The sequence below is a fragment of the Podarcis pityusensis genome (genome assembly GCF_964106645.2).
Source record: "Podarcis pityusensis genome assembly, chromosome: 5".
In the NCBI taxonomy this organism is placed as follows: domain Eukaryota; kingdom Metazoa; phylum Chordata; class Lepidosauria; order Squamata; family Lacertidae; genus Podarcis; species Podarcis pityusensis.
In genome coordinates, this window is record NC_138032.1 from 53668959 (window position 1) to 53680984 (window position 12026).

Here is a 12026-nt window from a genome sequence, read left to right on the forward strand (position 1 = left end):
AAGCTGGATTTCAAATTTGTTATTGGTTGAAGATGATCAAAAATCATAAATTGTTGAGTGGCATTAATTTGAAATCATCCAAAACTGGCACTGAAAAATTGACATAGATATCACAGATCTGGAATTCCTTGATATTCCTTGAGCTACTGTAACATATAACATAAAACAACTGTGTATTAGCATTTTTTATCTTTGTAGGAGCTGAAATATGAAATACAGCACAATGTGGGCTAATTTATAGGACAGTGTGTGGAGTGAGAGAATATCAAATGAGGTGGGTTTTCCCTCACAATATTAATATAGAAAAATGGTTCTGTGAAGTTGCCTCATCTGTTAGGAAGCCCAGACTTTGAATCAGAAACCTGAGGTTGGCTCCTAAGCCTGGCAAGCCGTTAAGGCCCAAAAAGATTTTCAGATGGAGAACAGAAGTGGACTATGTAATATTGGCTCTTACTACCGGAAGGTAATAGGAAGCCGCTGTTGTCCAGGCCTAGTATGCATACTGTGAGCCAAACCTTCTATCCTTGACCAATCAACAGAGCATTTTAGGGCCCAGCCACTGACCTCAGAGACTTGGAGAACACACCGTTCAGATCAGATTTGGTTATAGCCAGCACACGAATATAGGAAGATTATTACTTGAATCGTGCTTATATTCTGGATTCTTTTAGAGAAAAAGTGAACAGGATGTGCAGTAAACTATAGCCTAGTACAGATGCAGTGTTTCCATATTGCCAACCATGGGTTGGTGACTAGAAGGGCTCACACACTCCTTCCTCACTCCCTCTTTATCTCTCATTATAGGCACTGTCCTTCTCTTTCAGAGTAGGAAAGAGCTATAGTTATTGTTATACCTGTTCTGATATTTTTGCTAACCATAGTTAGCACAGTCTGCCAACCTGCTTCTGACCATGATGGCAAACTGTGGTTTGGCATTCACTTTGGTTCACAATAGTATAATAAAATAAGATTGGCACAGATGTAAATATACCCACAGATATCTTCAAAACTGAAAGGGAGGAGTAGATACCTTTATGTGATGATGGGGGAAAAGGAAGAGCACATTGGTGCTTCTGCTTGTCTTTTTTTTTTAAAAAAAAATAATATTTATTGATTTTCCAACCATTTAAACACAATAAAACAAAAGAAAAAGAAAAAGAAAAAGCAAAGCAAAGAAAAGAAAAAACATAAGATTAACAAATTAAGACGCACACCATTTAAAACACAAAACAATTTCAATATCTTAACTTTCATTCCCTTATTTCCACGACCTCCTCACACCTCCCTTTTTGTATTCCACTTCTATTAATTGTTTCAGCAATTCCTTTCCATCTTCCTCTGTTTTCTATCCTATAATTATCTTAACATATTCTAATCTTATTTTTCCCTTTAATACTCTATTAGTCTATTTCTACTTAATTCCTTATAGCATTTCTACTAAAGCCATATAACTTCATTCCAACATTTTTCTAACATTCATTATTTTTACAATATTTCTATAAATAGTCTTAAACTTTTTCCAGTCTTCTTCCACCGACTCTTCTCCCTGGTCTCGGATTTCTGCCAGTCGTTTCCGCCAATTCCATATAGTCCATCAACTTCATCTGCCATTCTTCCCGGATAGATAAATCTTGTGTCTTCCAGTACTTCACAATGAGTATTCTTGCTGCTATTGTTACATACATGAAAAGAGTTCTATCCTTCTTTAACACCAATTGGCCGACCATGCCCAGGAGAAAGGCCTCTGGTTTCTTCAAAAAGGTATATTTAAATACCTTTTTCATTTCATTATGAATCATCTCCCAAAGTGTCTTAATCCTTGGGCATGTCCACCAAAGGTGAACTCTAATCCTCAAATTCGTCTGTTTTTCTTTAAGTTCAGTCATAGGAAGCGTCAACTTATATTCATCAAGTTGCTTCTGTAGGGCTGGGGCTACAGAAGGGCTGGCTTCTCTCCAGTTGTGTTTCTTTACATTCAGCAACAACAGCTTTTCCCCTGGCCTCCTCCGCAGTTTGCCATATTGAAAAAGGTTCCTGTGTCAATTTCTGGGTAGTTTCTATATTAGTATTATTTATACTTTCTATATTTAAGCTGGTTTTAATGATTGAAACATCCACTTTCGCATTTATCGTGTCCATTTTCCTGTGAAGCTGATCCAATGAATCATTTATCTTAAATAATGCAGCCACTAGAGCCTCTTCTGTCAACATTTCTCTTGGTTTTACATATACTGGTACAAAGGCAACAACAAAAAAAGCAGGGGGGCCTGATGGTGAAGCTCTCCTGGATTATTGCCAAGTCCTCCCAGACCTTAATGTTTTGTCAGCAGTTGACTGGTCTGTTTTTCCTCTTCCATTAACCATAACACTTAAAAGATTCAAGGTCAGCCCCAGAGTCTCACGGTTTTTAACTTGCAGCTGGAAATTTCCCTAACCCAATTCTTGTAAAGCAACCGGTTTCAAAGGCTTCCACTAGGGGGAAACAGTTTCTATTTGTAATAGTCAATAGTATCCTCTTTTAAACAATCCGAAAATTAGTTTCAAGTTAGTTTCAATTTTCAGTTACTTTTACTCCTTTTTAAAGCAGCCGGAAACAGTAGAAACAATGTATTTCTCTTGTTTAACTAGCTGTCAATGAACGTTCTAAATGCTGTCAATGAACATTCCAAAATACGTCAGTCCTACTAGCAGCCCGTTTCCAGGGTCAGAGCGGCGGTGTTTTAGATCTCTTCGCTCTCTCCTGCAGGCATATTCAGTCCACAACTCCCCCCCCTCTTCTCCTGCCTCCAAAGGGGGGTTTTGTTCTTTACCGATGGAAATTTAATCTTTTACAAAAGACTTTCCAGGACTCCAGCTTGCAACTTCATTGCCTCAGTCTATTTACAAAAGGGGGAGGCGGACTTCCTGTTTTGAACCTCCCCGCTTCGATACCAAATTATACTTTAAAAAATCCAATTCTCCCATTTCAGCTCTACTCACGGGTAATTACTTTAAAGTCAAATTGTCCACAGGAAAAAGTCAGCGCTCTCCGGCAACGGCTGTGCGGCTTCGCTCCGTGGAAGAAGCAGATGATTCGAAGCACCGCGCCACTCACCCCATGTCGCTCCGGAGCCCCGAAAACGGGTTTCCCCGTGAGTAGGGGAGGCGCAGAAGGTGCCCGCCGAATCCCACGTTCACAGGCTTCTCCCGCCTGTGATTTTTACGGGTCTCCACCTTCGCCGTGGCGGCCAGACCCAATTTCCCACGGGGCAAATTCCTCCCGGTCAGAGGAATTCCGCCATTGCCGATGGCGCCAACCCGGAAGTCGGGGCTTCTGCTTGTCAAACCAGCGTTTGGTGGTGGGGCAGTGTTATGTAAGCATTGGAACAATGTGAAGAATCAGTACTACAATCAGTACTATTGTAAAGGTGGTTGTAAATTCCAGCAACTGTTCATTTTTCATTAAATACAGCATGAATATTCAACTGTTGGAATACTAACAGATTCTAAGATATCTATGCATATATTTTCCATGGATTATACCTCCCTCTTTAGTTCATTTTTAATGTTTGTGCTGCATTTTACTGCACTTCAAAAAAAGAAACATAAATATAAAAATCCATAGCAAAGGTAGAGAACCTTTTTTCATTTCAAGCAGCATTCTCTCTCTCTCTCTCTCTCTTTCTCCCTCTCTCTCTTTCTCTCTCTCCCTCTCTTCTACCATATCTATATGGGCTGCATTAAATTAGTCTTAGGGACACATATAACCCATGTGGCCACAGGATGCTCATCCCTGATGGGAAGGGCCTCTCCCCCCAGCTTGCTATTCCTTCAAAACCTCAGTTGATAAAGATTGATATCTATGGCTTTTTTTCAATCTCTTTGCCTAACTTTGGTATGTTAGATTTATTTCAGAGGTTAAATGCATTATCATCCTTGTTAGGAGTCTCTGGCTGGGCTTTTGTGAATTAAAACTGATTAGAATGGATGGTGAATACGAGGACATATTTCAAGGTCACCAGCTCCTTGTTGATGTAAAAAAGCACGACTCTGTATTATTTAGAGAGCAACCTAACTCATGGAAATGTGAGCTTCCCTTTATAAATATTAATCTACAAATGCATCCTTCTTGTCAGAGAGGGGTTGTGATTAAATCAAACCCCGAAGCTAAAACCGTAGAACAAGATTGTGGTAAAGGATGTCTCCAAGATGTCAAGAAACATCCAGGGCACTATTAAAGAAAAGGTGAATTTGAAAACGTTGAGACTATGCTAAGAGGGGAAATAATTCATGAAAGAAGTAGAGAGGGAAGCTGAAGTTCAAGTTGCACTAGTTTTAAAAGTCCTGGGGGTGACAGAGTCCCCATTAAAACCCTTGGCAAGGATACAAGCTGCTTGCTGTGTTGGGTTGTGATGGTGGTGGAATATACGGAGAAAAATCACACCAAACCAGGCTAATGAGTAAACGTTGAATGTTTCTTGAGAAAAGCAGAGGCCAACTTCCCGCAAGCAGAGCAGATTCCAAGGGGGATAGACCAGGAATGACCCTTGAATTAATGATAACAGTAGTAGTAGAAATGAAAAGTCAGGGACAACTAATCAAGAGCTCGGTAAAGCCTAAGATCACATCTCTCATCTTAGAAGGCACCTCTGAGTTTTACCATTACTGGAACAGCATAGGAATGGAGCTTATTTGGAGCAAGCATGCGAACGAAGATGGGCTGAAAATGCTTTGGGGACTCTAAAACGAAGAAATCAATTGACAGGCCAGAGTGAAGCGAAGTTGCTGTAGAACCAACTTAATTCTCACTATTGGAGAAACTCCTTCTTGAGACCGAGAGAGAATCAATTCCACAGCCACGCTGTGGTAGATTGGTCCTATTTCAAAGTAATCCAAATAATAATTGTGCCCTAGAGGCAACCTTGTAAAGATCTAGTGCCCCTTCTCCATATACAAACACTCCATTTTCCTTGCCCAGCCACATAGTGAAAGGATTTCTGATTTCCCATACCAATAGCAAATAGGAACAGCATCTGTGTCTGCATAATATTTGGTGGCATTATTGGACTCCAATGTTTTGCCATCTCAGTTGTCAATTACTTATAGCAGTTATCTCAGGAGTTGGTTAAGACTTCATAGGACAGGAATGGAGAACCTGTGACCCATCCGATGTTGCTGGACTCCAGCTCCCTTCCACTCCAGTCAACATAGTCAATGATCAGTTGATTATGGGAGTTGAGTCCACCAACATCTGGAAGGCCACAGGTTCTCATCCTTGAGATAGGGCTTCTAAGTGCTCCTCAGATGTTATTTGGGAGGGTTGCTGCACTTTTGTTGGGGTTTATTGAGGATGTGTTTTTTGATATTGAGCTTCAGACCATATTTTGCGCTCTCCTCTTTCACCTTCATTAAAAGGTTCTTTCCTCATCACTTTCTGCCATCAAGGTTGTGTCATCTGCATATCTGAGGTTGTTGATATTTCTTCTGGCAATCTTAATTCTGGCTTGGGATTCGTCCAGTCCTGCCTTTCGCATGATGAATTCTGCATAGAAGTTTACTTTCAGGTAAATGTGTATAGGATTGCAGCTCCCACTGAACTCAGTGATACCTATTTCTAATTAGACTTGCAATAAAAAGCCCTCTCACTGGCATACCTAGGATTGTAGAGGAAGAACTTCTATCACCAGTATTTTTCCTACTGTTTGTCTTTCAGCATTAATATAGATACATTTCTGGAGAAAGTCATTTTAACCCTTCCCCCACTGCCTTGACTGAAAAGCTAGTGCTAGTTTTGCAATTCAGTGAACTGATCCAAAGTAAATGAATGCAATTAATTCCACCTCCGTCAAGGAATTGCACTAATTATACTAATTAGCATAATCCATTCTACTTTCACAGACATAAAAGAAGGAAGTCCCTGAAATGTTGGTCATATTGTTACCTTAAGAGCAAGAAAGATGATTTTGGAGAAAAGAATACGACTAAATAAACAAAGGCTGGAAGGAAATGCTTTAACTGCACTAGCAAAAATCTGAAACAAATACAGTACTGGATCTTTCAAACTATTTCTCCTGGCTGGAAACACAAAGAGCAGGTTTTCCCCACTCCCAGGACTCAAAAACTTCACAACGAAAATGAGGAGGAGTAAATGATAAACCGAAAAAGCAATACTATCTATTATTCAGAAATAAGCAGTACATTCCTTGCCAGCTTTGTTCCTGGCACCACAGTGGAATAATGCTTCACACACACCCTGGGTTCCACAAAATCAGCTAGACCTCATCCTGGTCTGTCCTAATAAAATGCTACATTTATTTTGTGCAGAATGTGTAACTATGGGATTTCACAGGAGGTTGCTTTAACGAAGTATAGCAGGGTTGTTGTTTTTTAATGCCAGTGGTGTGTTTTTCAAATAAAATAATAACCATGCTGAATCAATATTTCATGTAACTTTTTAAAATACCCATAATGAGATCCGCATATGAAATCCTGAAATGCATTTCAAACCTGTTCATATTTACCAAACATCCTTTCCAACATTCCTTTCCTCCTGCGCATACGTAAATGAGATATGGCAACAGGGGCAACAACAGAAACAAAGAAACAAAAATATTGTGGGCATAGGGCTTTCTGTTTATTTATTAATCTGAGTATAAATCCTGCTTTTCTCGTTACGCTCAAGGTGGCTAACCTAAGCAAAGAAGCAGCAAATAAAAATTACAGAAACACAGAACTGCATTTCAATGGGAGAGTGAAACACATAGCAAGCTGCCATATACTGGGTCTGACCATTGGCCCATCTGGCTCAGCATTGCCTACTTTGACTGGCAGTGGCTCCCCAAGGTTTCAGCCAGGGGTCTCCCGTAGCCTTACCTGGAGGTGCCAGGGATTGGACCTGGGATCTTCTGCATGCAAAGCAGGTGCTGTGCTATAGAGCTACTTGCCCATCCCATATGCTTAACTATCTCCCATTGAAATAATGGGTACCACCAAGATGCTTACTTCTGGTTGTATTGTGCCTGGAGATACAGTGGTACCTCAGGTTACAGACTCCGCTAACCCAGAAATAGTGCTTCAGGTTAAGAACTTTGCTTCAGGATGAGAACAGAAATTGTGCTCCGGTGGTGGTGTGGTGGCAGCAGGAGGCCCCATTAGCTAAAGTGGTGCTTCAGGTTAAGGACAGTTTCAGGTTAAGTACCGACCTCCAGAATGAAATAAGTACTTAACCCGAGGTACCACTGTAGATAGATAGATGATTGATAGATAGATAGATAGATAGATAGATAGATAGATGACATATCTGGTTCAATATACACTGAGCAATCATTGATGGTCAGATCTAATGGGGAGGAAATGGGAGCCACCTTGAGAATTCTTTTGGATTCTTTATACAGCTTGTATTTTCTCCTTTACATCCCAAATAATCAAAATTTATTAATTTCTAGGTTTTAGGAGGGTCCCCTCAAATCCATAACGATATAGACCAATGCATTTAAGGTTTTGGTTTTTTTAATTGCAATACAGAAAATAGCATTGGGCATTCTGGCCAGATATCCAGAAACTGAATTTCTTCCTTTTAGAGTATTGAAATGTATTTGTATGAACAGCATCTCAGAAGAATTCACAGCAGAGCTGCCATAATGTGCCCTGCAATAATGGCCTGGAAGAGCTCAAATGGCCAGAATTTTCAATCTGCTGTTTCCTGTTTGGCCTTTTAGGACTTCTATTGATGCAGCGAATGACAGTTGTGACAGGATGGCATCTTTGATTGCATAGCCATTTGTCTTCTAGGTCTTAGAGTGATTTCACAAAGGATCTGAAGTGGCTGTCAAATGCTCCTGCCAAACTGATGTGGCTTGGATGGCTGACCTGGAGATTAAAGAAAACATCTAGGATTCTTCTTTCTCTCTTGACTATAATTCACTTATCTTGACAACCCAGCCAGCTTTCCATTTTTCTGCCTTCCAGCCTTGTTATGACCTCCTTACTCTCTCTTTTGCCTTGTCTAGCCTTCCTTTTAAACTCTCCTTTTTTCATGGTTTCCTGTCTCTCTGAAGGGCATGTATATTTCAAATAATGTGCCCATCTTCAACTAAATGCATACAACAGTCTCCATTTGTGTCTGTTCTGAGGCGGCCTCTTTCTCTTGCTAACTATGGGCAATTTCTCTCCCGTGGACCATCAAACATGTTCTATAAAGCCTGTGGATTTTTTCAAGGAAACTTGTGCGAAATACTCATGCAGAGTTTCAAATGTCAACAAATAGGCTAAAGCTGTATGTGAATTCCTGCAACATTTGGAGTTGGGGGTTGCATGTGGAATTTAAAGATGGATTGCCAGCTATTGGTACTAAGTGCAAATGTTGTTGGTTAAATTCTCTGATTATACATTTCAGAGAAAAAAGCTTCTCTCCTTCACAATTTGTTGGTGTGGGATGTAACTTCTCAGTCCTTTTTTTTAAACCCCTAATTCAGGTATGTGTGCATACACAACAGTAGTTTATGGTGTACTTGCAACTGAGGAGTATCTTCCTAGCTTCGCTTTGGGGCTCTGCAGGCACAATTTTGAGACCCAGCAATGGTGCCTCTTAAGACTTAACAGCAGTGGCTGATGGGTCAGCAAAGGTGGGGCTGCGCTGATTCCCAACATTGTACACAACTGCCACTTACTGAGAGGGGGAGGGGGAGGGGGAGGGGGAGGCAGCCTGGAGCTCACCACAGTGTGGCCAATCTGATGCCTCAACACTGTGCCTGCACTGTGCTTACCTCCCTGTTACCTTGCCCCTTGCCCTCTCAGTAACCAGCAGTGGTGACCAACACTGGGAATCCAGGTTAGTAACACATCCCTTCCTGTGCTGCCCCACTGGCTGCTATTGAGGCTTGAGGAAGTGCCTTCTGATGGATCTCCTTGAGCATCTGTGGTCCCTGAGTCTGGGCCATTTAATTTCCCCACAATTCTAGAGTGATGCAATGTTAGGAGCAATGCAAGAAATTAATTTTTTTTTTGCCTGGCTTTTCAGGTGCTGACTAAACCTGTAGCTGTGGTACCTGGGCAGTTGATCAATGGGCAGCACAGTCAAGGAAATGCAAATGCACTAAATCTGGCAGCTGTCTAACAGTTATGGGGGTTGATTTCTGGCTTGATCTTGGGCATGTGAGCCTTGGGGTGAAGCTTTGAACATACAATCAGTGCATTTGCCCAATTGGGGTGCACATGAATAGCTCCAAGCTTCCCAGACAGTATCCGTTTATTTTAAGGTATTCCTTATTCAGCAGGGGATGCATGGACCTAATCCAGCAATTTTCTTTTTGCTGGATTGGAACAGTTCCCTTCAAAGTCATTCTGCTGAAATCAATAGGTCTTTGCCCAAGCAAATGTGTTTAGGATTAGGGTGTAAATTGGTAGCTGTTCAAATATTTTTATAGTAACATGGATGCTTACAACTTGCAAATATGTGACTTGAACTTTACAAGCCATGCAGTGCAAATTTGTGTGTTTGACAAGACAATATACTGCTATATATTTGCTGCTAATGACCTACTCTGCTGAGCCAGCAGCTCATAGCAACAGGTGCAAAGGTCCTCCTGCTGAAATGAGATGAATCTGAGAGCCCTAATGTGCAAGCTAGAAAAAGCTCTCGATCATGCTGGGCTCAACACTCCTCTGCAACAGCTGCATCGTACTGGCAAGAGAGGAACCAGAGGAAGGCACATTTCCATGTGCCAAATAAGGGTTATGTACTGTTACATGGGTCATGTAATCCTGAGATTATGGTTCTGAGTTACATTCAAAATGCTTGCACTAAAAGCCCCATACAGTCTGGTACCAAGATACCATAAGAGCTGCCTCCTTCCAAGCCCTAAGATTGGCATCAGAGGTTCCACTTTGTGCCCTATCACCATTAGATGTAAAGCGGCTGGGCCACAAGAGAATAGTAGTGTCTAGGATCGCAGCTGAACATAGTTAAAGCAATATTAGACTACTTCAAGCAGTCATGGCTTTCCCCAAAGAATTTGTTAAGTGTGTTGAGAGTTGTTTGGATACCCCCTCACTGAGCTGCCCCCCCCGACTTCATTGTGTAGAAGGAACGATTGTTCAGCCATTCTGGGAACTGCAGCTCTGTCCCTTCAATGGACTGACGGCATATGCTCAATTGCTCTTATGCAAACCCGGCATTTTTGGACCCACAATAAGCAGTGAAAACAGTAGCTCTCCTTGGCCATAGTGAACCCAATGCAACAGTTGCCTAGCAACTATTAAGGTATCTTGTAACAGCAGCAAATGTCCCTTAAGAGCCATACCATTGACTCCACTATAACATGCTGTGCAATTTAGAAGAAAACATGCTATAGAATCACTTGTCTCAACTTTGAAATGGACCTCTCAAGGAAAGCATGGAGTATCGCGAGGGAGGAATTTGATTTTTCTCATCATCCCCTCCTTCAGTGTTTTAGCTGGACTAAATGAAGCAAGGTGGCAGTTCCCAGCTCTCTCCACCAGTGCAAAATACGGTGCTCCCAAAATGGGTGCTGATTGCGGATGCTTAAGTGGAATAGAATGCCAATCCTCCCATTTTAAATAAGCTGATTGGTTTCATTGAAGTTGCTTCCTGGATGCATTGGGGGAAGGTGCAAGAAGCAGTCACTAATCAAGACTTTGTTTCTAGTGCGAGAGGTGATGAAACTCAAGCATATTTTGCAGGCAGTTGCAACTTCTAATCTGGATGCTATTTCCCCATGTGTGAGGACTTAGGGCTAAGGGAAAGACATTCTCCATTTGCCCAGAGACACTATTTATGTGTATGTTGCTGGAGTATAGCAGATTCCAGGGCTGCTTAAATTCTGACTTCACTTACGTGAAAGACAGTATTTTCCAATATCCCCAGGGTTACAGAGAGGTTTCCCCCCTAAATTATTACTTTTATTTTGAATCCCAGCTCTGATCTGTAACTGTGGAAATAAGGCTTCTGCAGGATAACATTGATTTACTGCCACATTTCAATAAATGTTATAAGTGTGCTTTTATTTGTTTTAATTTGCAGTGACTGTTGGGTCTTCATTTGCTGCTTGTCTTAAAGAATCCTTGCCGTCATTTTGTTATCAAACAAACTTCACAGACTTTCCAAGTTACTTTACTAGTATCTGCACCTTTCACATTTCGCTGTGTCTTCCTCTTTCCAGCAATCTGTCTTGTGCCCATGAGAGATAATATGGTCTCATGCTTGCCATCCATTATGGATAACTTTGAGCTCTTGAATATGTATTTTCTGCTTGTTTTTTTATTGAGTAGAAGGTTTTTTTAAAAGGAAATTTAATAGGTAGGGGTGTGTGTGTGTGTGTGTGTATGTATCTGACATGATTGTGCACTGCAATCTGGTTCCCATAGTTCTTTTTAATACATCACTTGGAATTCCACAGTAGAGATACAACTTTTCATTTAATGCTAATGGCTTTTTTGTAGAGGTGAGCATTACAAGGTAGGATTGCATGAGCCAGGAATTCAGACTTGGAGGCTGCACTGTAAGAAAGGGTAACCATCTCCCTTGTATCCTTTTACGCTCCCTATAGGACTAGCCCTCCCAAACAGGCAGGTATCAACTTGATTCTATCCCTATTTACTCACAGATACATCTCTTGGGTTTCAACCAGAGTTACTCTGAAGTATCCTTAGGCTCCCACCCTAGGGTAAATATTGACAAATAGGGCCTTGTAACAGCTGCACACTTCCTGTGAAAACACTTGTATGCAAGCCCAAAATGAGAAAAAGTAGTGAACGATGGGGGAGTAGCAATTGCCAAGAAACGCAACACAGAAACATTTCAACAAGGACAACCTACTGGTGTGGATGAGAAACCCTGGAACACCTAGGAAAATCCAACACTTAAAAATGGATGTAGCAGATAGACAGATGATCCATAGCCACTGGAATTCATTGATCCTCCATGAATTTGTCTAATCTCCCTGCAACTGCATAGATCATTTTCCTAGCATGCTATACCGGATTGTAGGGATTGTTTCACAAATGCTCCCGCGGTTAAGGATGAAAAG

General features: G+C 41.2%; 1 long non-coding RNA gene across 1 annotated transcript; it reads left to right on the forward strand.

Annotated features, from left to right (window-relative positions):
* Positions 1–1216: 1216 nt before the first annotated feature.
* LOC308478024 lies at positions 1217–6293 on the forward strand. Its single transcript, XR_013986819.1, has 2 exons — positions 1217–1761; positions 5878–6293. It is a non-coding gene; the product is annotated as an uncharacterized lncRNA (long non-coding RNA).
* Positions 6294–12026: the final 5733 nt, after the last annotated feature.